The sequence below is a fragment of the Bos taurus genome, chromosome 8 (genome assembly GCF_002263795.3).
Source record: "Bos taurus isolate L1 Dominette 01449 registration number 42190680 breed Hereford chromosome 8, ARS-UCD2.0, whole genome shotgun sequence".
NCBI classification, from domain to species: domain Eukaryota; kingdom Metazoa; phylum Chordata; class Mammalia; order Artiodactyla; family Bovidae; genus Bos; species Bos taurus.
The window spans coordinates 44,220,064-44,245,687 of NC_037335.1; the positions used below are offsets into that span (position 1 = coordinate 44,220,064).

A 25,624-nucleotide genomic window follows, 5' to 3' on the forward strand; every position below is an offset into this window, starting at 1 on the left:
CACAGGGACCCAAACCAGTAGAGCAATCACTTATTTGCTTATTTCAGAACGTGGCCATAGTCACAAAGGGTGGAGAGAACTAAGCAAAGGTCCTTTTCTGTTTCGGAGCTGACTTTTCACACGTAAGACTGACAAACTGACCCTGTGACTTCTGCTTCCAGGTCCTCCCCAACAGGCTTCTCAAATAATGAGTTTTAGTTTTCTGGCCGTTCTAAAGTCCTTCCTGTCATAGACCAGAGAGGTCCACCTGAATATCTGAAAACCTTCATGAAAGAAAGTGGCATCGTGAGAGAATTACACAATGGTGGGAGGGACAGGTTCTTGCTTTCATTTTGAAGTAAAACTGGTTGTCCAACAAAGGCCCAATAATTTTTTCATCACGCCATCACAATGTGCTTGCTCCGCAACCCAACATAAACAGCTGGTGTTCCTGCTGCAATCCTCCACTTCAGAGCTATGCAACTGATTTTGTTCCCTGACACATCAAGCCTGCCCCAATCCTATTTCTCAAGCCTGCCCCAATCCTATTTCCTGTCTCTACAAAAGGCAATTAAACCTGTCCCTTCAAAACTGTCAAATAAGGAGATGAACTGTTTGTCCTGAAAATTATAACAGTGAACTTTCCCACACAGAAAGGAACTGCTTCGTGTTCACTTAAAGAATTTCCAAATAAAATAGTTCTGGAGAGGCCCTATGCACATTTAAACTAGCAAAAATAAGCTGGGATAATAATATGTTGACCCAGCTATGGGAAAACCCCTGTGGGTTCTATATTGGTTCAGTGTCTCTGGAAGATAATACTGTAACAGGTGACAAGAGCTCCAAAACTTGTTACTCTTTCACCTAATCAATCGCACCTGGGGAACATACTCCCTGGAATTCATACAAAAATACAATTTGAACAGAAATGAGCATAAGAACTCTGTATATGATAGCAAATAATTGAAAATAACCAACATTATTGTGGAGAACATTACGGTGAACACTGACTATGTAACAGGATAAAATACAAGTAATGTTATTTGACCATTTAAATATTTGTATAGAAATGTGCATAAAGAAGTAAGTTACAAGTAAAAAGTAACATGAGGAACTGAATACAAATATTCAACAACATGTGTACAAATAAATATCCCAGAATGTTCAGAAATCTTTTTAGTAGTTATATAAAAGGAGTTTAATAACTACCCCAATTCAGCTTTTTCTCCTATAAAGTTGCTTAAGGTCATCGTTTAAAAAAAAGAGTATACACATATAAAGTGTCATGCAGGCTTAGATGTACTACTGGGTTTTTTTTAAAAGTTATGTAAACGTTAGCTATTACGTTTACTAATACGGAACAAAAAATAAGAGAACCCAACCAAGGAAAGAGCTCATACAGGTATGGTGTCCATCCGTGTATTATGTGGGGGTTTATTTCCTCTGCATTTGAGACTCAGATCAAATTCAATATGCCTAAGATAATTTTTAGGATGCTAGATTTATATCATATTTCCTTGATGAGCTAAGATACCTTTCTTCTAATAACTTGAACTGCTTTATAAATATTATCTTCTTTATTTTCACAAATATCAATCAATACCCCTGATCTGGGGTCAGAATGGTGAAATCAAGTGGGTAGCAAAGCTGCATGTTTTTATTCAGATTGACACATTGTTGTGTTATATACAGCTGGGACTGAGTATGAGCAGAATTAATGATTGAGCAGAGCTTGTTAAATGTGACCTACATGGTTCGATCCCTGGGTTGGGAAGATGCCCTGGAGGAGGGCCCGGCAACCCCACTCCCGTATTCTTGCCTCAAGAATCCCCGTGGACAGAAGAGCCTGGCTGGCCACAGTCCACGTGTTCGCAGAGTTGGACATGACTGAGCAACTAAGCACACTTCACAGCATGGACCATTTGCACCAAATCATCAGCTGCTTAATAAAAATGCAGATTCTTAGACCCCCACCCCAGTCTTGAATCAACATATCTCCTGGTATGGCCTGGAAAAATAAATTTTTAATCAGGAACTTCAGGTGATTTTTATGTCCCAGAAAGCCTAAGATTCACTGCTGTGCAAGCCTATGAGAGAGTGGTTGGTTGATTCATTAATTCATAAAACACTGAGGGCATACACAGTGCCAGACTCTCTGTCAAGTGCTAGGGAGTGAAGTCCAATAAGATACCGTTGCTGCTCCTGGATACAATACGATATGCATATTGTGCAGGAATGTGCACAGTGCTTTGTGAGCAAAGAGAAGAGTTAATAATTCAGCCGTGGAATACTTAGGAATGCTTCCTGTTCCAGGAAAAGGAAACTTTGGGATCATATTTTGAAGGAAAAAAAGAAGTCAGTAGGAATAGGACTGATGGGGGAAAAAAACAATGCATTTCAAGCATTTTTAACATTTTTTAACATTTCATTGACATTAGGTTTCTATACTCCTACTTCAAGTATTTTAACCACTGGGTTACCCTGTTATTCTTAACAAGAGGCATAGCTAGAAGAGCAAAGAAAAAGAGTCTGAACTCAGTGACTTGGTCCTGAGCTTTGCCATTTGCTAGCTGTTCTGTTTTCAAGTACATCAGTTAACCAAGCTGGGTCTTCGTTTCATTACTCGGGAAATGAAGGGGCTGGGCTATATGATCTCCTGGGCACCTTTCCAGCTCTAACTGGCAAAGATGCCTAAGACTTTCCAAGCGGAACAATGAGCACTGTCATCTACATCAGCAGCTGTGCTAGGAAACTGAACAGCTCCAGAAGGCTTCTCTCTGGTTTTCATACCAAAAGGAAAATTCTTTCACTCTATCCCTGTGTGGCCAGCAGCCAAAAAGGTTGGAAGGATTTTTATAAGTGATGAAAAAAAAGAAAAACCAACCTTGTCTATAAGTATTTAAAGAGGTTTAGGATTTTCCTGAATCTGACATGTTTTAAACAACAGTGAAAGGACTGGGATAAAGAAAAGCTAACATATAATTTACTCTGAGTTTACATATAGTTACGCTTCAGTTCAGCTCAGTTCAGTTCAGTCGCTCAGTCTTGTCCAACTCTTTGGGACCCCATGGACTGCAGCACGCCAGGCCTCCCCGTCCATCACCAACTCCCAGAGTTTACTCAAACTCGTGTCCATTGAGTCGGTGATGCCATCCAACCATCTCATCCCCTGCTCTCCCCTTCTCCTCCCGCCTTCAATCTTCCCCAGCATCAGGGTCTTTTCCAGTGAGTCAGTTCTTCACATCAGGTGGCCTAAGTATTGGAGTTTCAGCCTCAGAATCAGTCCTTCCAATAAATATTCAGGACTGATTTCCCTTAGGATGGACTGGTTGGATCTCTTCTGTCCAAAGGACTCTGAAGAGTCTTATCCAACACCACAGTTCAAAAGCATCAATTCTGCAGTCTCAGCTTTCTTTATAGACCAACTCTAACATCTATGCGTGACTACTGGAAAAACAACAGCTTTGACTAGATGGACCTTTCTTGTCAAAGTAATGTCTCTGCTTTTTAATATGCTATCTAGGTTGGTCATAACTTTTCTTCCAAGGAGCAAGAGTCTTTTAATTTTATGGCTGCAGTCACCATCTGCAGTGATTTTGGAGCTCAAAAAGATAAAGTCTGTCCCTGTTTCCACTGTTTCCCCATCTAATTGCCATGAAGTGATGGGACCAGATGCCATGATCTTCGTTTTCTGAATGTTGAGCTTTAAGCCAACTTTTTCACTCTCCTCTTTAACTTTCATCAAGAGGCTCTTTAGTTCTTTACTTTCTGCCATAAGGGTGGTGTCATCTGCATATCTGAGGTTATTGATATTTCTCCTGGCAGTCTTGATTCCAGCTTGTGCTTTGTTCAGTACAGCATTTTGCATGATGTACCCTGCATATAAGTTAAATAAGTAGTGTGACAATATACAGCCTTGACATATTACTTTCCCTATGTGGAACCAGTCTATTGTTCCATATCCAGTTCTAACTGTTGCTTCCTGACCTGCATACAGATTCCTCAGGAAGCAGGACAGATAGTCTGGTATTCCCATCTCTTTCAGAATTTTCCACAGTTTACTATGATCCACAAAGGCTTTGGCATAGTCAATAAAGCAGAAGTAGATGTTTTTCTGGAACTCTCTGGCTTTTTTCATGATCCAGTGGATGTTCACAACTTGATCTCTGGTTCCTCTGCCTTTTCTAAAACCAGCTTGAACATCTGGAAGTTCATGGTTCACGTATTGCTGAAGCCTCGCTTGGAGAATTTTGAGCATTATTTTACTAACATGTGAGATGAGTGCAATTGTGCGGTAGTTTGAGCATTCTTTGGCATTGCCTTTCTTTGGGACTGGAATGAAAACTGACCTTTTCCAGTCCTGTGGCCCCTGCTGAGTTTTCCAAATTTGCTGGCATATTGAGTGCAGCACTTTCACAGCATCATCTTTCAGGATTTGGAATAGCTCAACTGGAATTCCATCACCTCCACTAGCTTTGTTCGTAGTGATGCTTTCTAAGGCCCATTTGACTTCACATTCCAGGATGTCTGGCTCTATGTGAGTGATCACACCATAGTGATTATCTGGGTCATGAAGATCTTTTTTGTACAGTTCTTCTGTGTATTCTTGCTACCTCCTTTTAGTATCTTCTGCTTATTAGGTCCATACCATTTCTGTCCTTTATCAAGCCCATCTTTGCATGAAATGTTCCTTTGGTATCTCTGATTTTCTTGAAGAGATCTCTAGTCTTTCCCATTCTGCTGTTTTCCTCTATGTCTTTGCATTGATCGCTGAAGAAGGCTTTCTTATCTCTTCTTGCTATTCTTTGGAACTCTGCATTCAGATGCTTATATCTTTCCTTTTCTCCTTTGCTTTTTGCTTCTCTTCTTTTCACAGCTATTTGTAAGGCCTCCCCAGACAGCCATTTTGCTTTTTTGCATTTCTTTTCCATTGGGATAGTCTTGATCCCTGTCTCCTGTACAATGTCATGAACCTCAGTCCATAGTTCATCAGGTACTCTATCAGATCTAGTCCCTTAAATCTATTTCTCACTTCCACTGCATAATCATAAGGGATTTGATTTAGGTCATACCTGAATGGTCTAGTGGTTTTCCCTACTTCTTCAATTTAAGTCTGAATTTGGCAATAAGGAGTTCATGATCTGAGCCACAGTCAGCTCCCAGTCTTGTTTTTGTTGAGTGAATAGAGCTTCTCCATCTTTAGCTGCAAAGAATATAGTCACTTTGATTTCAGTGTTAACCATCTGGTGATGTCCATGTGTAGAGTCTTCTCTTGTGTTGTTGGAAGAGGGTGTTTACTATGACCAGTGCATTTTCTTGGCAAAACTCTGTTAGCCTTTGCCCTGCTTCATTCCGTATTCCAAGGCCAAATTTGCCTGTTACTCCAGGTGTTTCTTGACTTCCTACTTTTGCATTCCAGTCCCCTATGATGAAAAGGACATCTTTTGGGGGTGTTAGTTCTAGAAGGTCTTGTAGGTCTTCATAGAACCATTCAACTTCAGCTTTTTCAGCATTACTGGTTGGGGCATAGACTTGGATTACTGTGATATTGAATGGTTTGCCTTGGAAACGAACAGAGATCATTCTGTCATTTTTGAGGCTGCATCCAAGTACTGCATTTCAGACTCTTTTGTTGACCATGATGGCTACTCCATTTCTTGCAAGGGATTCTTGCCCACAGTAGTACATATAATGGTCATCTGAGTTAAATTCACCCATTCCAGTCCATTTTAATTTGCTGATTCCTAGAATGTCGACGGAGAAGGCAATGGCACCCCACTCCAGCCTTTTGCCTAGAAAATCCCATGGACAGAGGAGCCTGGTGGGCTGCAGTCCATGGGGTCACTAGAGTCGGACACAACTAAGCGACATCACTTTCACTTTTCACTTTCCTGCATTGGAGAAGGAAATGGCAACCCACTCCAGTGTTCTTGCCTGGAGAATCCCAGGGACGGGGGAGCCTGGTGGGCTGCCATCTATGGGGTCACACAGAGTTGGACACGACTGAAATGACTTAGCAGCAGCAGCAGAATGTCAACGTTCACTCTTGCCATCTCTTGTTTGACCACTTCCAATTTGCCTTGATTCATGAACCTGACATTCCAGGTTCCTATGCAACATTGCTCTTTACAGCATCGGACCTTGCTTCTATCACCAGTCACATCCACAACTGGGTATTGTTTTGCTTTGGCTCCATCCCTTCATTCTTTCTGGAGTTATTTCTCCACTGATCTCCTGCAGCATATTGGGCACCTATTGACCTGGGGAGTTCCTCTTTCAGTATCCTATCATTTTGCCTTTTCATACTGTTCATGGGGTTCTCAAGGCAAGAATACTGAAGTGGTTTGCCATTCCCTTCTCCAGTGGAACACATTCTGTCAGACCTCTCCATCATGAAACTGGGTCTTGTTCTGATGGGCAGGGCTGTGCTCAGTAAATCTTTAATTTAATTTTCTGTTGAAGGGCGGGGCTGTGTTCCCTCCATGTTATTTGACCTGAGGCCAAACTCTGGTGGAGGTAATGAAGATAACCGCGACCTCCTTCAAAAGGTCCCATGCAGGCACTGCCTCACTCAGTGACCCCGACCCTCAGCAGGCCAACGCCAACCCATGCCTCTGCAAGAGACTCCTGGACACTCACAGGAAGTCTGGGTCAGTCTCTTGTATGGTCACCGCTCCTTTCTCCTGGGTCTAGTGCACACAGGGTTCTGTTTGTGCCCTCGCAGTGTCTGTTTCCCCAGTCCTGTGTAAGTTCTGGTGGCTCTATGGTGGGTTAATGGTGACCTCCTCCAAGAGGGCCACTGCAGGTCTACTGCACCCAGAGCCTCTGCCCCCACAGCAGTCCAGTGCTGACTCGTACCTCCTCAGGAGACACCCAAACACAGTACTTTCTCAGTCTCTGGGTCCTGGTGGGCACAAGGTATGTTTGAGCCCTCTAAGCGTCTCTGCCGAGTATAGAGTTTGATTCTAAATGCAATTTTGCCCCTCCTACCATCTTGGTGGGGCTTCTCCTTTGCCCTTGGATGTGGGATATCTCCATAGTTATTCTTAGTAACTAACTACTGACTATAAAACACTCAACAACTACAAAGTGTAAAGTACACAGCTGGTAATAAATAATAATTAGAGACATTAGTGGGTGGCATATATACGGATGTAGTCACAAGCACAGAGTATAATTAAACCTTGCCGAATAGCCATTTTTCAGGACTGGAAATGATTTACACCAAATAAATGGTGAAAGAGTGTCCCTCCCCAAACTTCCTGAAGTATAAGGTTAGGGCACTGTTATATAAAAACAATAATAAAGCTTTTAAAATTTGTTGTATGTATGTAGGAAAAACTAGCTCTGAATGATGTAAATAACACATAGCTGGATCACAGTTCAGGGCATGGATAAAGTCTGATAGCACTAAGCTAGCACAGAGTGAGAAATTCCTGGAACTGACCCTACAAAAATGATCTAAGGCTTTTTCTGAGATGTATCCTCAGATACTTTCAGTGAAGCATACCTTTAAATTTGAAAGGTTACAAAATTAATTTCTGTAACAAATTTTATATGTATATAATATATAATGTTATAACATATATAATATATAGATAGATATATTATATATTACATATCCATTAATAATATTATACATATTATTTATATCTATGTATACATCTATCTCCATCCTTGCATATATATAAATGTGTACATTTTGAATAATGAATTCCTCAGAAGTCCATCAGTCTGAGGCTTTAAAATAAATATTTCAAGCTTTAGAGTTTCTCATATTTTCCCCCTCTTCTCATAGACATGCCATAAATGTACAACTTCTGCAAGATGATTCAACAGGTGGAAACAGGACTACAAAGAGAAGTCTGCCCCTATTAACAAGTTGTGGAACTTATGTTTCTTCCTCACAGGGGAGTCCCAGATCCCTTTCACTCGGAAAATTCCTCTGAATACAGAAGAATATTTATTAGATGACTAGTGTTTGGGGATTCCTGCAGCAAGCCTAAAGAAGAAGGATCACTCACTGTCTTCAGCGATTCACCAAAGGATCTCCTCCCCATAGTCCCCAGATATCACCTTGTAAGTTAGTTTCTCTCCTGCATTAACGCCACCTACTAGTGAGGGAGCACAGTCACCGAAAAAAACACCTGTAAATACTGAGTGTTTTTTATTTGTAACTGTTGGCTAAAAGGGGGGTGTTCCCCAGAAAAATGTGCTGAGATATAAAGAAACAGATCTAACACAGGTAAATTTATGTTCTCAAAGAGGAAAGACATAACAGGAGCAGAAGTAATATTTAAAGAAATATTGTTGAGAAAAATAACCAAGACATGGATTTGTAAAGCTCTACAAACTTCCATCACAGCAATACAGAGAAAATTAAACCATCATAGTAAAAGCTGAAGATCAAAGAGAAGTTTTAAATACTCTTAAAAACATCTGGGAAAAAGACATGTTACCTTTGAAATGTAATAATAAAACTAATAACTGACTTATCAACTGAAAAAGTAAAGTCCAAAACCAATCTTTAAGGTGTTGAAGGAAAACAACTACCAAAATAGAATTTTCTACCCAGTGAAAATATCCTTCATAAATAAAAGATAAGACTTCATCAGATAAAAACTGAGAGAATTTATTACCAACAGAGTCATACTCAAAGAAATAGTGAAGAGAGTTCTTCAGACAGAAGGAAAGTGGTCCCAGCTGGAGGCACAGAAGTGCTGAAAGCAACGAAATACATCAAAAGGGTAAATAAGTGAGTAAATCTAAATGACAGTGACTATAAAACAAAATGATAATAATATGGAATTTTCAATATACATAGAATTAAAATATACAGCAATTACACAAAATGGGGTTCATATGTTCTAAGGTTCTTATACTGTGTGCAAAATGATTAAAATACTAATATTAGAATTTTAATAAGTCATGTATGTAGTGTTGTAATCCTATGGAAACAAGAGACTAGGTTAAAAAATAGAAAGAAAGAAAAAAAAAAAACCCAAAGTAGGAGTGTACATTTAAACTCAAATAAAGACTTGAACATAGGACCTGAAACCATAAAGCTCCTGAAGAAAACACTGTAATAAGCTCTGAGACATAGGTCTTGGTGATGTCTTTTTGAATCTGACTCTAAGTGCAAAAGCAACAAAAGCAAAAATAAACAAGTGGAGCTATATCAAACCAAAAAGCTTCTGCACAATACAGGAAACAATCAACAAAATGAAAAGGCAACTTGATGAGAGAAATGGGAGAAAATATTTGCAAATCATATATATGATAAGAGGTTAATATCCAAAAATATATAAATAACTCAAACAACTCAACAACAACAAAAACAAATAATCTGATTTTTAAATGGGCAGAAGATCTGAATAGATGTTTTTCCAAAAAAGAAAGGTACGTGAAAAGGTGCTCAACATCCTTAATCATCAGGGAAATGCATATCAACCACAATGAGACAGCACCTCACAGCCATTAGAATGGCTATAATCAAAAAGACGAAAATAAGAAGCATTGGTGAGGATGCGGAGAAAAGGGAACCCTTGTGTGCACTGGTAGTGGGAAATTCATGCAGCTGTTGTGGAAAACAGTATGGAGTTTCCTCAAAAAGTTAAAACTAAAGGTGCTATATGATCCAGCAATTCCACTTCTGGGTATTCATCCAAAGAAAATGAAAACACTAATCCCAAAGGATAAGTAAACGCCATTTTCACCACAGCATTATTTACAACAGCCAAGATACAGACACAACTAAGATTCTATCAATGGATAAATGATAAATGAAATTAAACCGGAATATTATTCAGCCACAAAAAAGAATGAAATCTTGCCATTTGTGACAACATGGATAGACTTCAAAGGCCTTATGCTAGATGAAATAACTCAGAAAGAAAGACAAATACCACAGGATCTCTCTTATATGTAGAATCTAAAACAAGCAAAAACTCCATTACAACCAAGTTCATAGATAATACAAAACAGATTAGTGGTTGACAGTGGGCGTGGGGATGGAAGAAATGGGCGAAGCAGGTCAAAGGTTAAAAGAACAGGACATCATACCCAGTTTCAAAGTATAGCAATACAAAAGGGACATCTACTTTAGAATTTTACCTAGGATTCATCTTGCTTATTTCTGAAAACCAGGAAAGAAACTGAAAACTGTAATGATTTATAACATAGTGAGACTTTTATGTATAATGATCTCACTCCTCAAAATGACCTAGGGAAATAAGTAGAATAGCTTAATTATTTTAAGATCCACCAATGTTATAGTGTGTATTAATAGTTCCTTCCCCTTTATTATAGAGAAATATTTCATTTGCATAACTATACCACAATTTGTTTATCCACTTGTTGATGGACATTTGAGTTATTTCCAGATTTTGGCTATTACAAAGCTGTGGAAGGCTTTATATGGACATACGCTTACATTTCTCTTGGGTAAATGCCTAGATGAACTGTTTACAAGTAGTAGGAAAAAGTTATGCAAAAATAGCCAAGAAAAAGCTTGTGCAACTATAGTAGCTGTTATTGTTGTTTAATTGCTAAGTTGTAGCTGACTCTTTTATGACCTCATCAACTGTAGCCAGCCAGGCTCCTCTGTCCATGGGATTTCCCAGGTAAGAATACCGGAGTGGGTTGCTATTTCCTTCTCCAGGGGATCTTCCCGACCTAGGAATTGAATCAATGTCTCCTGCATTGCAGGCAGATTCTTTACCAACTGAGCTACCAGGGAAGACTATCACCATAGTACCAGACAAAAAGAACTTTAGGGCTAGACACATAACTACAAAGAGGACATTTCCTAAATGATCAAGTATCAATTCATCAGAAAGATATAGCAATTCTACATATGTATATACAAAATAATAAAGGCTCAAAATGTATATAGCAAGAACTGCAGAAGAGGAACAATATCAAATCCTCAATTACAGTGAAAAACTTTTAACATACCTCATTCAGTAAGCGATATATTTTTTAAAATTAGGGATATATGAGATTTGAACATGATAAACTTGATATGATTACCTTACATAGAAAACACAACTTCTAGTGACAAAGTACACATCCTTTTTGTGTACAATGAACAATTTACCAAAATTGACCATATAATGGGCCATAAAGCAAATCTTAACAAATTTCAAAAGTGAGAAATCATATATAGAGCAGGTAGGCTGACAGTGGTGTGGAATTAAACTAGAAGTCAACAAAAACATGCTAGTTTTGTAAGTATTTTCTTATTCTTGCCAATGGCAGAATATTAAGCATCATATTCTTTATGTCTGTGCACACAGGTTGAATAAATGGATTTTTAAAAACTGATTAAAAACTAAAGAAAAAAAGAAAAATCATATATAATATCTAGACATAGTAATAGTTATCAACTATTCCATTTTTGAGTATGTAGTATTTTCTTATTTTAAATATAAAAAGTATTAAAAAGAACACTGCAAAATATCTCCATCCTAATTTTGTCTGCCAGTTATGCAGGTTCCCTCCCCACAGACAATCCATATAAGTTTCTTGGGTACCTTTTGTGCACATGGAGTGTACATACAATACATGTATATATGCTTTCCTTCATTTTCTTTACACAATGAGAACAGAATACTTGAGATTCATCTATGTCGTAATGTGTACCAATAGTTCATCCCTTTTTTGATGAAGCATTACATCATATGGATATACTACAACCTGTTTATCCATTCACTAGTGATCAGCATTATGCTTTTTTCCCCTAATAGATAAGGACGTTACGAATGCCCTCATTCTTTTTGCAGTTGTATATGTATTCTATTATACAGATGGGAAATGATTTCTCAACTAGTGTCTTTTATGTATTTTTGTTGTTTCTAATTTTTTTAATTGAGATACAACTGACATATAAAATTATATTAGTTTCAGGTATATAACATAATGATTCAGTGTTTGTAAATATTGTGAAGTGATTGCCACAATAAGTAGATAACATTTGTCACCGTATATAGTTACAAAATCTTTTTCTTATGATGAGAACTTTTAAGATCTATTCTCTTAGCAACTTTCAAATATGCAACACAGTATTATTAACTATAGTCACTGTACTGTGCATTACATCCCCATGACTTATTTATTTTAAAACTGGAAGTCTGTACCTTTTGACTCCCTTCACCAATTTTGCTCACTCCCCACCCTCTGCCTCTGGTAATTACCAATCTGTTTTCTGTATCTATGAGTTTGTTTGGTTTAGGTTCTACATATAGATAAGATCTGGCTCCCCTGGTAACTCAGTAAAGAATCTACCTGCAATGCAGGAGACCCTGATTTGATTCCTAGGCCGGGAAGATCCCCTGGAGAAGGAAATGGCAACCCACTCCAGTATTCTTGCCTGGGAAATCCCATGGACAGAGGAGGCTGGTAGACTACAGTCCATGGTGCTGCAAAAGAGCTGAACATGATTTAGAGACTAAACTACCATAGGTGAGACCATACGGTATTTTTTGTCCTCTGACTTACTTCACTTAACATAATGCCCTCAAGATCCGTCTGTGTAGTCAGTCACAAATGGCAGCATGTAAAAAAATTTTTGAGGGACTTCCATACTGTGTTCCAAATTGGCTGTACCAATTTACATCCTGTGTTGTCCCTATACTTTTGCCAGCACAAATGATGCTCAATAAATTGCACATTTGTTAATTTATACATTTATAAGTATATCTCTGGAATAAAGTCCTACAAGTGGAACTGTTGGGTCAAAGGATTTGTGTTTGTCCTTCTTAGTATTTTACCAATACTTGAGCCAGCAATGTAAGAATATACAAAATAGTTTCATCAAATTTAAGAGTCAATGAACTAATTGGCTATTCTGCCTATGGTTATCTGTAACTGCCCTGTAGAGTCAAGATCTGTTTGCATTATTAAACAAAACCAAAATCTTCACTGAGGAGCTTTTCTGCCTTTTGTGGGCAGGAAGCTGTCATCTAATGAAGTTAATCCCTTCGTTTACAGGGCAACTGTAAAGTTCAGGGCTCTAAGGTTGATTACCTCCCATCAGACTGAAGATTTGATCTATATATACTGAGATTGTGGTCTCAATGAAAAGGACTCAAAGTTGGCAGTTGGATAATCAGTCTGATGCAGAACTATGAGAGGTCAGGTGGCAGATGTAAATTTGGTCAGGTTTGAGCTAGGGGTTGTTTTCCCAGCAGGGGTGAGAGCCCTATACCTCTCCACCTATGGTTTCTCACTCATTTCCCTAGCAACCCATCACACAGATGGCTGTATGTGGTACCTGCAGTGATGTGGTCAGAAACTGCGGTCCTAGAGCAAAGCCATACAACCTTGCTAGAGAGCAACTGAACCAACTGCTATTTGAGTCCTCTTCAGGGAGTCTACTCTGAGAAAACCCAGGTCACAAGAGCTCCCAATAAGCCAGTCATAAAGGATTCTCAAAGCAGTGTCTGAACACAGAAGAACTTATGGAACAAAATTTTGCAAACTCATGAAATAAAAATAGGTTTCTAAATGCTGAGAAAAACATCCTAATTATTAGGACTGTGGAAAGATGACACAGCTTTTTAGTGAGAACAGAAAAACCATGCTGCTATTTATAAGTGTTTACATTATGCCTGGCCCTGCACTGAGCACTGATGCGTGCCATCCCACTGAATCCTCACATCAACACTCGAAACTGAGTTTATCAGGGCTCGAAATGTCTGGGAGTCAGGATTTGAACCCAAGGCTATCTGACTCCAAAGACTGTGCTCTTAGTCACTATGATTACATAAGCTCAAAAAAAAATGTATTTAAATTTAAGTGCACTATTTAAAAATATACAGAAGAAAAACCACTAGAAGGAAATAGTATTCACAGTTGTATTAGAGAGGCAGGATAATAAAAGTTTTACCCCCTCATTTTCTTTTCTTTTTCCAAATTGTTTATGCTATGGTTGCCATAATCTTATAACAAATCATGTACACACACACACGTATTTTTAACCTCCCGTGTGTCAACTTTCTGAGTACTTTAAATTCTTTTGCTGAGACACACAGGAATGAGTCTAAATTATCTTAAGAGTCTCTTGAGGGCCCCCTTAATCATTATTTTGCTTCTGAGCCTCTTGCAATTTATAAATAAAACTGTGTCAGTATATTTTGAGCCCTTGTATCCACTCCTGATCATCTGGATTCAATTAATCTCAACAAATCTTTTTGGGTGCTGTTAAAAGCACCTCATTTCTCCACTCTGATCTGTGATTTATCTAAGTTATTTGTCCCAGCTCCTTCAGTAAGACCCTGACAGCCTTCTGGACTCTGCTACCCATGTAACTGCAGCTGTGAAGTACAAACGCCTTTTACTGTGAGATAAAATGGGGTGATTTTAACACCTTCCTTTTTTGTGAGTTTCTCACACAAAGCTAAGTGGAATTTAGCTTAATTTATTGAGGTGACTGAGAAAATTTTGGTTTACCCTTGAACACAGCCTCAACCTATGCCGCACAAACGGACGGTAAGACTGGTTGTATCTTCTTGCATGCCCTATATCACAATGGTTCTCAAAGTGTGAACCCCAGAACAAAAACATAACATTCCTCTGGAATCCGTTAGAAACACACCTTCTTGGGCCTCACTCCAGGCCTGTGCTGTGCTTAGTCACTCAGCTGCATCCAACTCTTTGCAGCCCCACAGACTGTAACCCACCAGGCTCCTCTGTCCATGGGGAGTCTCCAGGCAAGAATACTGGACTGGGTAGCCTATCCCTTCTATAGGGGATCTTCCTGACCCAGGAATCAAACTGGGGCCTCCTGCATTGCAGGCGGATTCTTTCCCAGCTGAGCTACCAGGGAAGCCCCCACTCCAGGCCTACTGAATGCTAAACTCTGCGGTGGGGTCCAGAAGTCTATGTTTTAACAAGCCCTCCAGGTGATTCTGACTGCTCTCATGTCTGAGAATCTCAGGTCTATGGTAGCAGACAAATCCCAGCTCTACCTGCTAGCTTCCCCTCAGACCTTGGACTTAGCCATGTGATCATCCTTCTTGATGCTTCCCAGGTGGCTCTAGCGGTAAAGAACCTGTCTGCCAATGCTGGAGACATAAGAGACGTGGCTTTGATCCCTGGGTTGGGAAGATCCTCTGGAGGAGGGCATGGCAACCCACTCCAGTATTCTTGCCTGGAGAATTCCATGAACAGAGGAGCCTGGTGCACTAGTCAACGGGGTCGCAAAGGGTCAGACACAAATGAAGCAACTTAGCATGCACACACCCTTCCTTGGTCTATCTAACTCTGCCTAGCTGGTTAATTTGAAGATCAAGATTCTGATAGACATTCATTTAATGATGCTTAAATATCTACCCGATCAGATTTAACTAAAATATGCCACTTTATACAAATTGTTATTGCACCCCAAAATAACCACCTCTCCCAGTCCCTTCTTCCTCTGAGCCCAACCATCTGCTCAAAATTTATTTTAGATTGGAGGATGGGAACAGTGCTCCCTTAAATCAAAGAAACTACACTGTTCCTAAGTTACTAAGCTATTAAGAGTGAACTACTGTTTACATTAGGAAAAAGCTCTGAAGTGAGGGGCAGTGGAGACTAGGAAGGGAAAGATTCCGGAGAAAGAGCAAGGTGAGAAGAGATGCAAAATGAAGAAAATGTCTTGGTTGAAAAGAATAGAAAGGAAAGATGAGGTGTAAGCCCAGAAGTCTGACACTGATTTATTCTTTCAGCAAATATTTGTTGAGCACCTACTGCTCAAGGTTCTACAGAGACGAAAGCAGATAAAACTCTCTGCTGTTAGGAAGCCGACTTTTGAAAATTTTTATTTCTTTTTTAATTGAAGGACAATTGCTTTACAGAATTTTGTTGGTTTCTGCCAAATATCAACATGAATCAGCCAAGGTATACATATGTCCCCTCCCTCTTGAACCTCCCTCCCATCTCCCTCCCCGTCCCACCCCTGTAGGTTGTTACAGAGCCCCTTTTTGAGTTCCCTGAGCCATACAGCAAATTCCCATTGGCTATCTATTTTACATATGGTAATGTAAGTTTCCATGTTACTCCATACATCTCACCCTCTCCTTCCTCCCCCAACCCAGGTCTGTAAGCCTATTCTGTATGTCTCTCCACTGCTGCCCTGCAAATAATTTCATCAGTACTATCTTTCTAGATTCAATATATATGCGTTAGTATATGATATTTTTCTTTCTCTTTCTGACTTCTTCACTCTGTGTAATAGGCTCTAGGTTCATCCACCTCATTAGAACTGACTCAAATGCATTCCTTTTTATGGCTGAGTAATATTCCATTGTATATATGTACCACAGCTTCTTTATCCATTCATCTATCGATGGATATCTAGGTTGGGAAGCTAACATTTGAATGTGCAATGATGTCTGAGCTTCTGCACCATTAGTGGGTCCCAAGCATTGCCCTATTCAGTGATTTTTCAGCTCATGTTTCTACTAGGTTCATGACAGTAGGTGTCTGAGGCAAGGCAATCTTTAGGTGCCTTTGTGGGAGGGGAAGAGATGGCCAAAGTGAGGGGAAATTGTTTCAAAAGGGAAGGTAATCAGACTCCTTTCAACTAAGTAAATTCAAATTTGGCCTCTTAGAGAGCAAAGGAGGCTTCTGAATTTTATTTCTAAGTTCCTAGTATCACATACATTCTACATATCCAAATCTGTCCTCATAACCTCTTCCCATGTCCAGAAAAGGACACTGAATTAGAGAAGAATTGGGTGACTGGATCAAGTTCTGATGCAGAGGCTGTTCAGACCTAAAAAGTCAAGTCTTCCTCTCCCAGTTTTTTTTTCCTTGCCAAATGGGCATATTTATATTCACTTAGCTTTAGCACTCGTCCTGTTCCAGAAGCGAGGCCCAGTCTTTTGCCAATATTTTCCAGGAAACCACCATGTCTTTTATCACTTTTGCAAATATTCTTTCCTGCTGGTCTCAGAAAGAGACTCATTTGGGGACTCTGTCCACTATTTGCATAAAAATCCTAAAGCTATATCCTTAATAAAATTCCTATCCAGTTATAAAAATAAGTTCCTTTACGAATTTACGGTTGCTTGTACACACTGCTATATGTAAAATGGATAAACAACAAGGACCTACTGTATACCACATGGAATTCTGTTCCGTGTTCTGCGGCAGCCTGGATGGGAGGGGGGTTCAGGAGAGGATGGATACATCTGTATGTATGGCTGAGTCCCTCTGCTGTTCAACTGAAACTATCACAACATTGTTAATCAGTTATACCCCAATACAAAATAAAAAGTTTAAGTAAAAAAAAAAATAAGTTCCTTTATTAATCCCTTACTAAAATGTTGGGCATGTTAGTGTGATATACACAGAAGTAAAAGTCCCTTAAATCACTCCCTAATAATTGTGAGCATACTCTGTGCACTAAACAGTTACCCAAGGTGATGGTTATTAGAGTAGTTGCTTTGTCAAAATTGCAAAGCCTGAGTTATAGACCAAGAAATAGTTCAAGTCAAGAATACTGGCTAAAAATACTAGATCTAGCTCATCTAATTTTGGGGAAGGAGAGGTTTCTTTTTTCTTTTTTGGCTGTTCCATGTGGCATGTGGGATCTTAGTTCCCCAACCAGGAACTGAATCCACTCCCCTTGCACCACCAAGTGGAACCCTAACCGTTGCACCACCAGGGAACTCCTGAGAACAGGTTCCTCATGTGGTACTTCCCCCGTGTGCAATATTAGAAAAACGATACCGTACTTACTGAATGAAAGTACAGCAAAAAACTTACACTATTGGGTATATTCTTAATACTGAGAAGTAAGAACAACTAGAGAACATGCACAGTAAGGTTATGAGAACTTTTTTTAAAGAGACAGTGGTAAAAAGTAAGGATTGTATAGAAAGAAATTTCCTTCTTCCTCCATTAAGTGATGATTCTTTCTTATTACTCATTTTAAAATCAAAACAGTTCAAAGAGTCTCAAAGTAATTATAAAGATGACCTTAACACATTCTGTTTAGATGCTTAGAAAATTATGCAAAATATTTATAATTAGGCCCATGTATGAACCTTTCCTTTTATGTAGTGAGATTTTTTTTTCTTTTTTAGAAAACTTTAATATGAAACCTTCTGATATTCAAGTTAATACCATAACAACAAGGATAACGTGACCAAATTTTGAACACCTCCTTTGCTATCTCTGTCCTGCAATCCTTTTCCTTCCAACTGTGAGTCTCAAATTTGAGTATACATAAGAATCAGTCAGGAAACTGGTCAATAGTGTAGGTGTCTGGGCGTCATCTGTGTCAGAGCTGGCTAGAATCTGCACTTTCAACAGCCACAAAGGTTCCAGAGCTGTCCATCTAAGCACACTTGAGAACAAGCAATGACCTCAAAGACAATGGGAAACCTAGATGTTAAAACAACCTTAAAATCTCAGGTAATGATACCTATTTGGTGCTCACTTGGATGGAACTAGGAGGAAAATGTGTATCTATGCGGTCCAGTCTGTAATTTCCCACTTCCTCCAGCAGGGGAATGATTTATACACAAGGCAGTAAAGTCAAGGTTCCCCAGATAATCTAAGTAAATATTTTCCCTCTCACTCTGTGTAAACAAGTTCAGGTGGTTTTAGGTTACAAAAGTTAAGAAGGAGAAAGGAGGAAAGATGGAAAAGAAGAATTACAGGGTCTGAATAATTACAGGGTCTGCTTCAGAAGGCATTTACTCAGCTAATCCAGAATACTGTCTAATAGTAAGAGTTTGGAATTATTCATTTTCTGGCCTCATACTTTCTGCAGAGTCCATGAGCATTTAGAAAGATGGTCTTGTTCAGAAATCGTAATCCATACCAAATGATGGAGTGGAACTGCATCTCTCAGTAAGATCTTGATGACCAAATTCTTCTCCAGTCATCTGTGTGCCTACCAAGGGTTTGAAGATTCTGCTCTGCATCTGCCTATTACATTAATAAGTATCTTACTATTGATATCATGGCTCCTATTAGACTGTTCTCCTATACAGGTTCTAATGAAAAAGCACTTTCCTGAAAACAGCCTTACTTTTGGCCTTCTACAAGGGAAAAACTCTTAGTTTTAGCTTCTTGTAGTTCTAGAACACTTTATGTTTTAAGAGCTTCTTGCATTTGAACACATCTCAAAATCCTGGCCACACCCAGCCTCTTTGCTCAAAGCATCAGTATGTACTTACAATTCCTAAAAGTGTTTGAATGCCTTTGTACCAGGTGACTGCACAAAATATACTAGGAGTAAGTTACACTATAGCAATTAAAAGGAATGAGATTTTGGAAACAAAAAAACCTAAAACAAGTTTGTGACATGAAGCCCTCATACCTAGTGGAGGTACCCCATGATGGGCACAGGGCCAAATTCACATACCCCATCCTGTGGCATCCGTTTTGGTCAAGGGCAATGTGTTTCCATAAGAAGGCTGCTGAACATGTATCCACCTCTGATAGTATCTTATTTTGGCAAACCTTTTAGAGCTTTACTAGGCTCTCCTTCCCCATCCAGAGCCTCATTGCCTATGAAGTAGGCAAAACCAGTCAACAACACTCAGGGAGGTAGTTAAGGGACAAGTCAGCAAAGAGCAAAGTTAAGCTACTACCTAAAGCTAACAAGCCTTGTAAGAGGCAAAGCTCAGCTGAGAACTCAATTCTCTTAATGCTCCAGAAAGTAGATTATGGTCTTTCTCTTCTTAAGAAAGTTGCTTTAAGGAGGCACAAGACAACAGGCAGACACCAGGGTGCTACGATTTAAAGGGGTCAAAAATCCCTGACCAACTGTAGCTTGCTGTGCTTGTAACTTCTGCCACTCTAAAGCATTACAGGAAGTGTTTCACTGTAGTCGCTTGAGAGAATAATATGTAAGTGAAATCTACTATGGTGGCTCAGCGATAAAAAATCCGCCTGCAATGCAGGAGATGCAGGAGATGCTTGTTTGATCCCTGGGTCGGGAAGATCCCCTGGTGGAGGGCATGGCAACCCACTCCAGTATTCTTGTCTAAAGAATCCCATGGACAGAGAAGCCTGGCAGGCTACAGTCCATAGCATTACACAGAGCTGGACATGACTGAAGTGACTTAGCACACACGCACCAAACCTACTGTGACGTCAGATCACTGTATCAGTTTAATCTATTTCCAGTCTCTCATACAGGGACACTGAAGAAATGGAGCCAGACCATCCCATGGTTAGCTCAGGGGTCTGAAGGAGATAACGAGTCCCACAAAGCAATGGTGGGAATGGGAGTCCACTCTTCTTCCAGGAGGGATGGACAGTAGAGAAGGTATAATCAAGCTTTCAAGGCTAATCTCAGACATGCATCTTAAATCAAACCTTTGTCTCAGGGACAGAACAAACACACGTGCCTTGGGATACTCTAGGACCAATTTCGTCCATTTTCCAGTATTCCTTAGATTAGGAAATAACAAATTAGTTTAAATGCATGTTGCATGTTGCTAGGAATAAAAGTCAACAATAAAACTTGTCCTAATTTTCCCAAGGAAGTCTACATAGGAATTTTTTAATAAAAAATATTTAATAAGAAGTTTACCTTCAATATCCTTATGCTAACTTGCATAGTAATAATTTTCCAACAAGTGATAACCTTGATTCAAATCCTGCTTCATCACCTAATAATTGTGTGATCTTTGGCAAATTAGTTGACCTTGCTGAACATGGTGGTGTAGACAGAGGTACAGAGACACACAAAGACGAGGCCAAAAGAAGAAGTTGTAAAGCAGTAGAAGCCACAGGTGAGCAGAAGCCATGAAATGAAAAAAATGTCGGTGGTTCTAGCAGAGGAGGAAGGAGGAACAGATAGAGAAAAGGAGGAAAGAAGGACACCTGAGTCCCAAACCTGTCAGGCTATAAGAAATGCCATGGCAGGTTGGAGGAATTCAGCCCTTATTTGGCTCCATAGCTGGGTATCTTGTGCAGTGAGCAACCTGAACAGCCTTATGTGGAGGTCCTAGGCCCATGCCTAATAGTAGGGATTGGCACTAATCTAGGCAAAGCTGAGACCACAGACCTATCTGGAGAAGTGAGGGACTACTTGGCTTCAGGCCATCACAGGAGTGCACACCTAGTGTTACTAGACATCTGAATTTTCATACGAAATCTGCAGTTTGTAAGTATTGGCTAGGGGAAAAAAACAACTTCCCTTGGGCGTGCAGACCTAATGTGCGGGCTAAAAACCAATAGTTTTCCTTACTTTGTGTTGTATCCTTAAAGGAATTCACCATTAACAGGTATCCTGGTCCTTCACCATTACCAGAGGTAATTAGTATCCATAATCCTTGTAACCTGGAGAAGCCTACAACTACAACTATTATTGCTACAATTATAAGGCTAGCTCACAATTATTTGGTGCTTGCTGTTTGACAGGGACTGTTTTAATTAGCCCAGTTAATGTTCCAACAACCCTAGGAGGTAGGTGTTATCTTCACTTTACAAATTAGGAAACTGAGGCCAACAACGGTTAAGTAACTTGCATAAGATAATTGCTGTAAGGGTTAAATTTCTGGCTTTTTCCTGTTCCAGCAGCTTAGCAATGGAAAGCCCAGCATGTGTAGGCTTTCTGAAGAAGGGTTATTAAACTTTACCCTGACTACTGAAGAGAACAGGTTTTAGCTTGCCACTGAGACTTTGAACCCAGCTCCACTATCATTAATCCTTCCACAAGTAAGTAGTTTTGGAATATGTTCCAAACATAATTCAAATACCCATATTAGCAGTGGGTAAAAGAGTTAAGAGCAATTTCTGAAGGTTGACTTTTCATTAACTATGATTCTCTTTTTTTGTGCAGAGCTGTCTCTTCACATTTCACCAAGGAACAAATCTCGAGCACAATACAAGTGAAGTCCTTTGAAATCCAAAATCTGTTCACGCACCAAATGTTTTATGGTGGGGTGATGTGGGATGGAGAAGGCAAAAGTCGTACTGAAATAGAATTGTCATTCAAGTTTTCATTCAGGATCTTTCCTCATCAGATGTTTCATATACAATCTTGATGAGCATTTTCCATTCAACTCCTCACTTCTTCCTAGAAACTTGCTCAACTAAGTTCTATCAGAGAAGAAAACCTTCCCTTCATCCTCAAGCTCCCTATCTCTCCTCATCCCCTGACCACCCAGCCTTCCCTTCCTCCAGTCCCTCCCAGCCTTAATCCAGGCTTCCGTGCAGAAGCTGTCTTTGATACATTGGGCAGCTAGTGACCTCTTTCCATGCTGTTCTAAGTTGACCTTTCTTTTCATCACACACTTCCCCATCCTTCGTGAAGCCCCTCCCTGGAATTACACACAAACCATCAACCCTCCTAGCCAACAGTCCTTACTTTTTACAATTGGTTTTCCTCCCCTTTATGTCTTTTCAGTTCAGTTCAGTTCAGTTCAGTTGCTCAGTCGTCTCCAACTCTTTGCAACCCCATGAATCGCAGCACGCCAGATGTTGTTAATTCCCAACCGATAGTATTTGAATAAATTTGGGATTGAGAGGAGAAGAATCAGCAGCTGCTCCAGGTAAGTAAATCTTATTCCTCAAACACAAGGAAGCATTTAAATTGAAAGAAAAAAAGGGGAGAGTCCCAACAATGAAAACCCCAGTATTATGGGGATATTAGGGGATTCTGTTGTGATGAGTCTACTGTGAATATTATCTGCAAAGTAGATAGATTATTATAAATGGTCTTTTCCTCAAATGAAATCAGTTGTTTGTTTCATTCCTTCAAGGGACAATGTCAAAGCTATTGAACTCAAAATTGCCCAGTTTAATAATTTGGCCCACATAGAAAATTTTTCCCTAAAGAATGCAGAAAAGAATTTCTATAAAGCAATTATTTTATCCTCTTTTGCCCAACTGAAACCAGTAGTGCATGAGCCATGGCTGTTTCCTGTCAGTTTAATAATAAACAATACAGCCCTTTCTTGCTCTCTCATCTTGAACCACACATGCTCCTAAAGATATGGTAAATACTTGTGTCAGGACATAATGACAACTTAAAAGATCCTTAGTGTGTGGGATACAGTCAAGGAGATCAGATGGTCACAAGCCATGACTCCTGCTTACAAAGCCTGTGGTTTAAAATAACAGAGAGGATCATATGCCAATAGCAACTTTATCGAGTTTTTGGGGTGTAACAAATTCTTTCGATGCTACAATTAAATAGTACATCCTTAGAAAAATCCACCTGCCAAACAGGAGACAAGGGTTTTATCCCTGAGTCGGGAAGATCCCCTGGAGAAGGAAATGGCAACCCATTCCAGTATTCTTGCCTGGGAAACCCCATGGACAGAGGAGCCTGGCGGACTACAGTCCACAAGGTCGCAAAAGAATCAGACACAACTTAGTGACTAAAGGGCAACAGCAGCAGCATCCTTAGAAAAGCCAAAAATGGCCTGGTAGATGTGATACACTCTGACCAACCAGGAACAGAGAAGAAAGGTTTGATGTTATACATTAAGTTTTTTTTTTTTTTTAAAAAATCAGGTCCCGGGCTCAGAGCACAGGCTCAGTGGTTGGGGTGCCCGGGCTTAGTTGCCCCGTGGCCTGTGGGGTCTTCTGGGACCAGAGATCGAACCCACATCTCCCGCGTTGGCAGGCAGATTCTTTACCGCTGGGCCTACATTAAGTTTTTGAAGGGAAATTTATTGAGGCTGTCAGATTGGTGCTGACAGTACAGAAAACATCACTGACTGGTCTTTTTTCATTTACCTTTGTGGATGGCAGTCAGAGGCAGGCTAAGCCTTGGATGGTGACTTATCTGTGTACAGCTTTAAAGAGGCTACTGTTGAAGAGTAAATATCAGCACAACAAATTTAGGATGTAAATACTCTGGTGGAGGCAGTTCTCTCCCCAGAAGTCATTAGTTCAGTTCAGTTCAGTCGCTCAGTCGTGTCTGAGTCTTTGCGACCCCATGGATCACACCCCCTGCAGCACACCAGGATTCCCTGTCCATCACCAACTCCTAGAGTTCTCTCAAACTCATGTCCATTGAGTCGGTGATGCCATCCAACCATCTCATTCTCTGTCGTCCCCTTCTCCTCTTGCCTCCAACCTTTCCCAGCATCAGGGTCTTTTCAAATGAGTCAGTTCTTCACATCAGGTGGCCAAAGTATTGGAGTGTCATCTCAGCATCAGTCCTTCCAATGAATAGTCAGGACTGATCTCCTTTAGGATGGACTGGTTGGATCTCCTTGCAGTCCAAGTGACTCTCAAGAGTCTTCTTGAACACCACAGTTCAAAAGTATCAATTCTTTGGTGCTCAGCTTTCTTTATAGTCCAAATCTCACATCTGTATATGACTATTGGAAGTCATGTCTTAGGGCTATTTCTGGACATGAAAATTTGCCATTTCCTGGCACTGGCCTAAGAAGCTGGCAACTTCCCAGCAGTCCTTTGCCTCTACCTTCGCCTCACCCTGCGAGGTGCCCGGTAAGGCAAATGTTTACAGCAGTGACAATAGTACAAACACAAGCAGGTACAAAGAGAGAAATGAGAAGCTGGGGCATTGGGTCCAAGTTGGGAGGGTCTGAGCTCCCTGTCCCCTGCCTGGCCTGGGGGCATAAACTGCATTCAGTTTTGCTCTCACCTCACTCTGTCCTCTCGAATGAAGTAATGGTATCAGGCCACAAATTCTCTTCCACGAGATTATGATGTTTCTGGAAAGTCCCATTTTCCAGAGTTAGTTCTGCTTTGGCTCAATCGTGACCCTGCATTTGGTAAGAACTTTATCTCAGTGAAAATGCAACTAATTCTATGAGCAATAACCCACTATATGCTCACCAGCTGCGAACCAATTCATGTTGAAGAATGGGCTGGCTGAGTGGTGGTTTTGAAGATGGTTGAGTTAGAAGAAAGGCAGGTACACAAAGACAGAGCCCTTGCAGGCTATGTCTGGATCACAATCCAAGAACATGCTGGAAGTGGGTGGAGCCAAGGAGGGATGAATAGGAAGGTGGAGAATCTAAATCAACATCACTTATGTCTCAGTTTTCCTCAGACCCTGTAACTGAATCAGAGAAAAGAGAAAAAATAAAAGAGCCACTTGACATTAAGTGGTATTTCTTTGAAAGGAAGAAATGTAATATTGACCAAGTACATCTGGTAATGAGTCAGGTCACAAGATGATAGAAAGGATGGATGTTAGTGTTTTGTCTAAGGCATAGGTCAAAAAGAGTGCAGAAAAAAAAAAAAAAAAAGAGAGTGTAGGGAAAAACAAGACAGCCAGGAGAACCGAGGGCTCCCTTCTGGGGCTCTAGAGACACAAGGCCGAGGGGAGAGGGAGTGTGGCAGCAGGTCACATCTCAGTGTTGGCATCCCCAATAAAAGTAACCTCAAGTAAGGCCCCACCCCACCAGAGTACTTCAAAGTCAAGTGTTGGTGTTAGTCGGTCAGTCATGTCTGACTCTGCAACCCATGGACAGTAGCCCACCAGGCTCCTCTGTCCATGGAGTTCTTCAGGCAAGAATACTGGAGTGGGCAGCCATTCCCTTCTCCAGAGTCACCAGGGAACAAGGTTCTTTTTCTCGAAGGTCCTGAAGAACCTCAACACAAAGTCTGCACAGATTGCTTGTTTGACTCTGTTTTCTTCCTTTTTGTTTTTAATTTATAGAGGATCAGTAAAGAACTTTTTAATATACTTCATGTGGAGGAAACAGAA

The 25,624-nt window shown here is 40.1% G+C and overlaps 1 protein-coding gene across 5 annotated transcripts in view; it reads right to left on the reverse strand.

Moving 5' to 3' along the window:
- The window catches only part of DOCK8 (dedicator of cytokinesis 8), a 241,736-nt gene that overhangs the window by 190,464 nt on the left and 25,648 nt on the right, over positions 1-25,624 (reverse strand). Inside the window, exon 2 of one of the 5 annotated variants that reach the window (XM_059888932.1) lies at positions 24,554-24,674. The exons of the other annotated variants lie outside the window; for them this stretch is intronic. The gene's annotated coding sequence lies outside the window, so the exon portion shown is untranslated. The remainder of the gene's footprint in view (positions 1-24,553; positions 24,675-25,624) is intronic. 5 annotated transcript variants of the gene reach the window in all.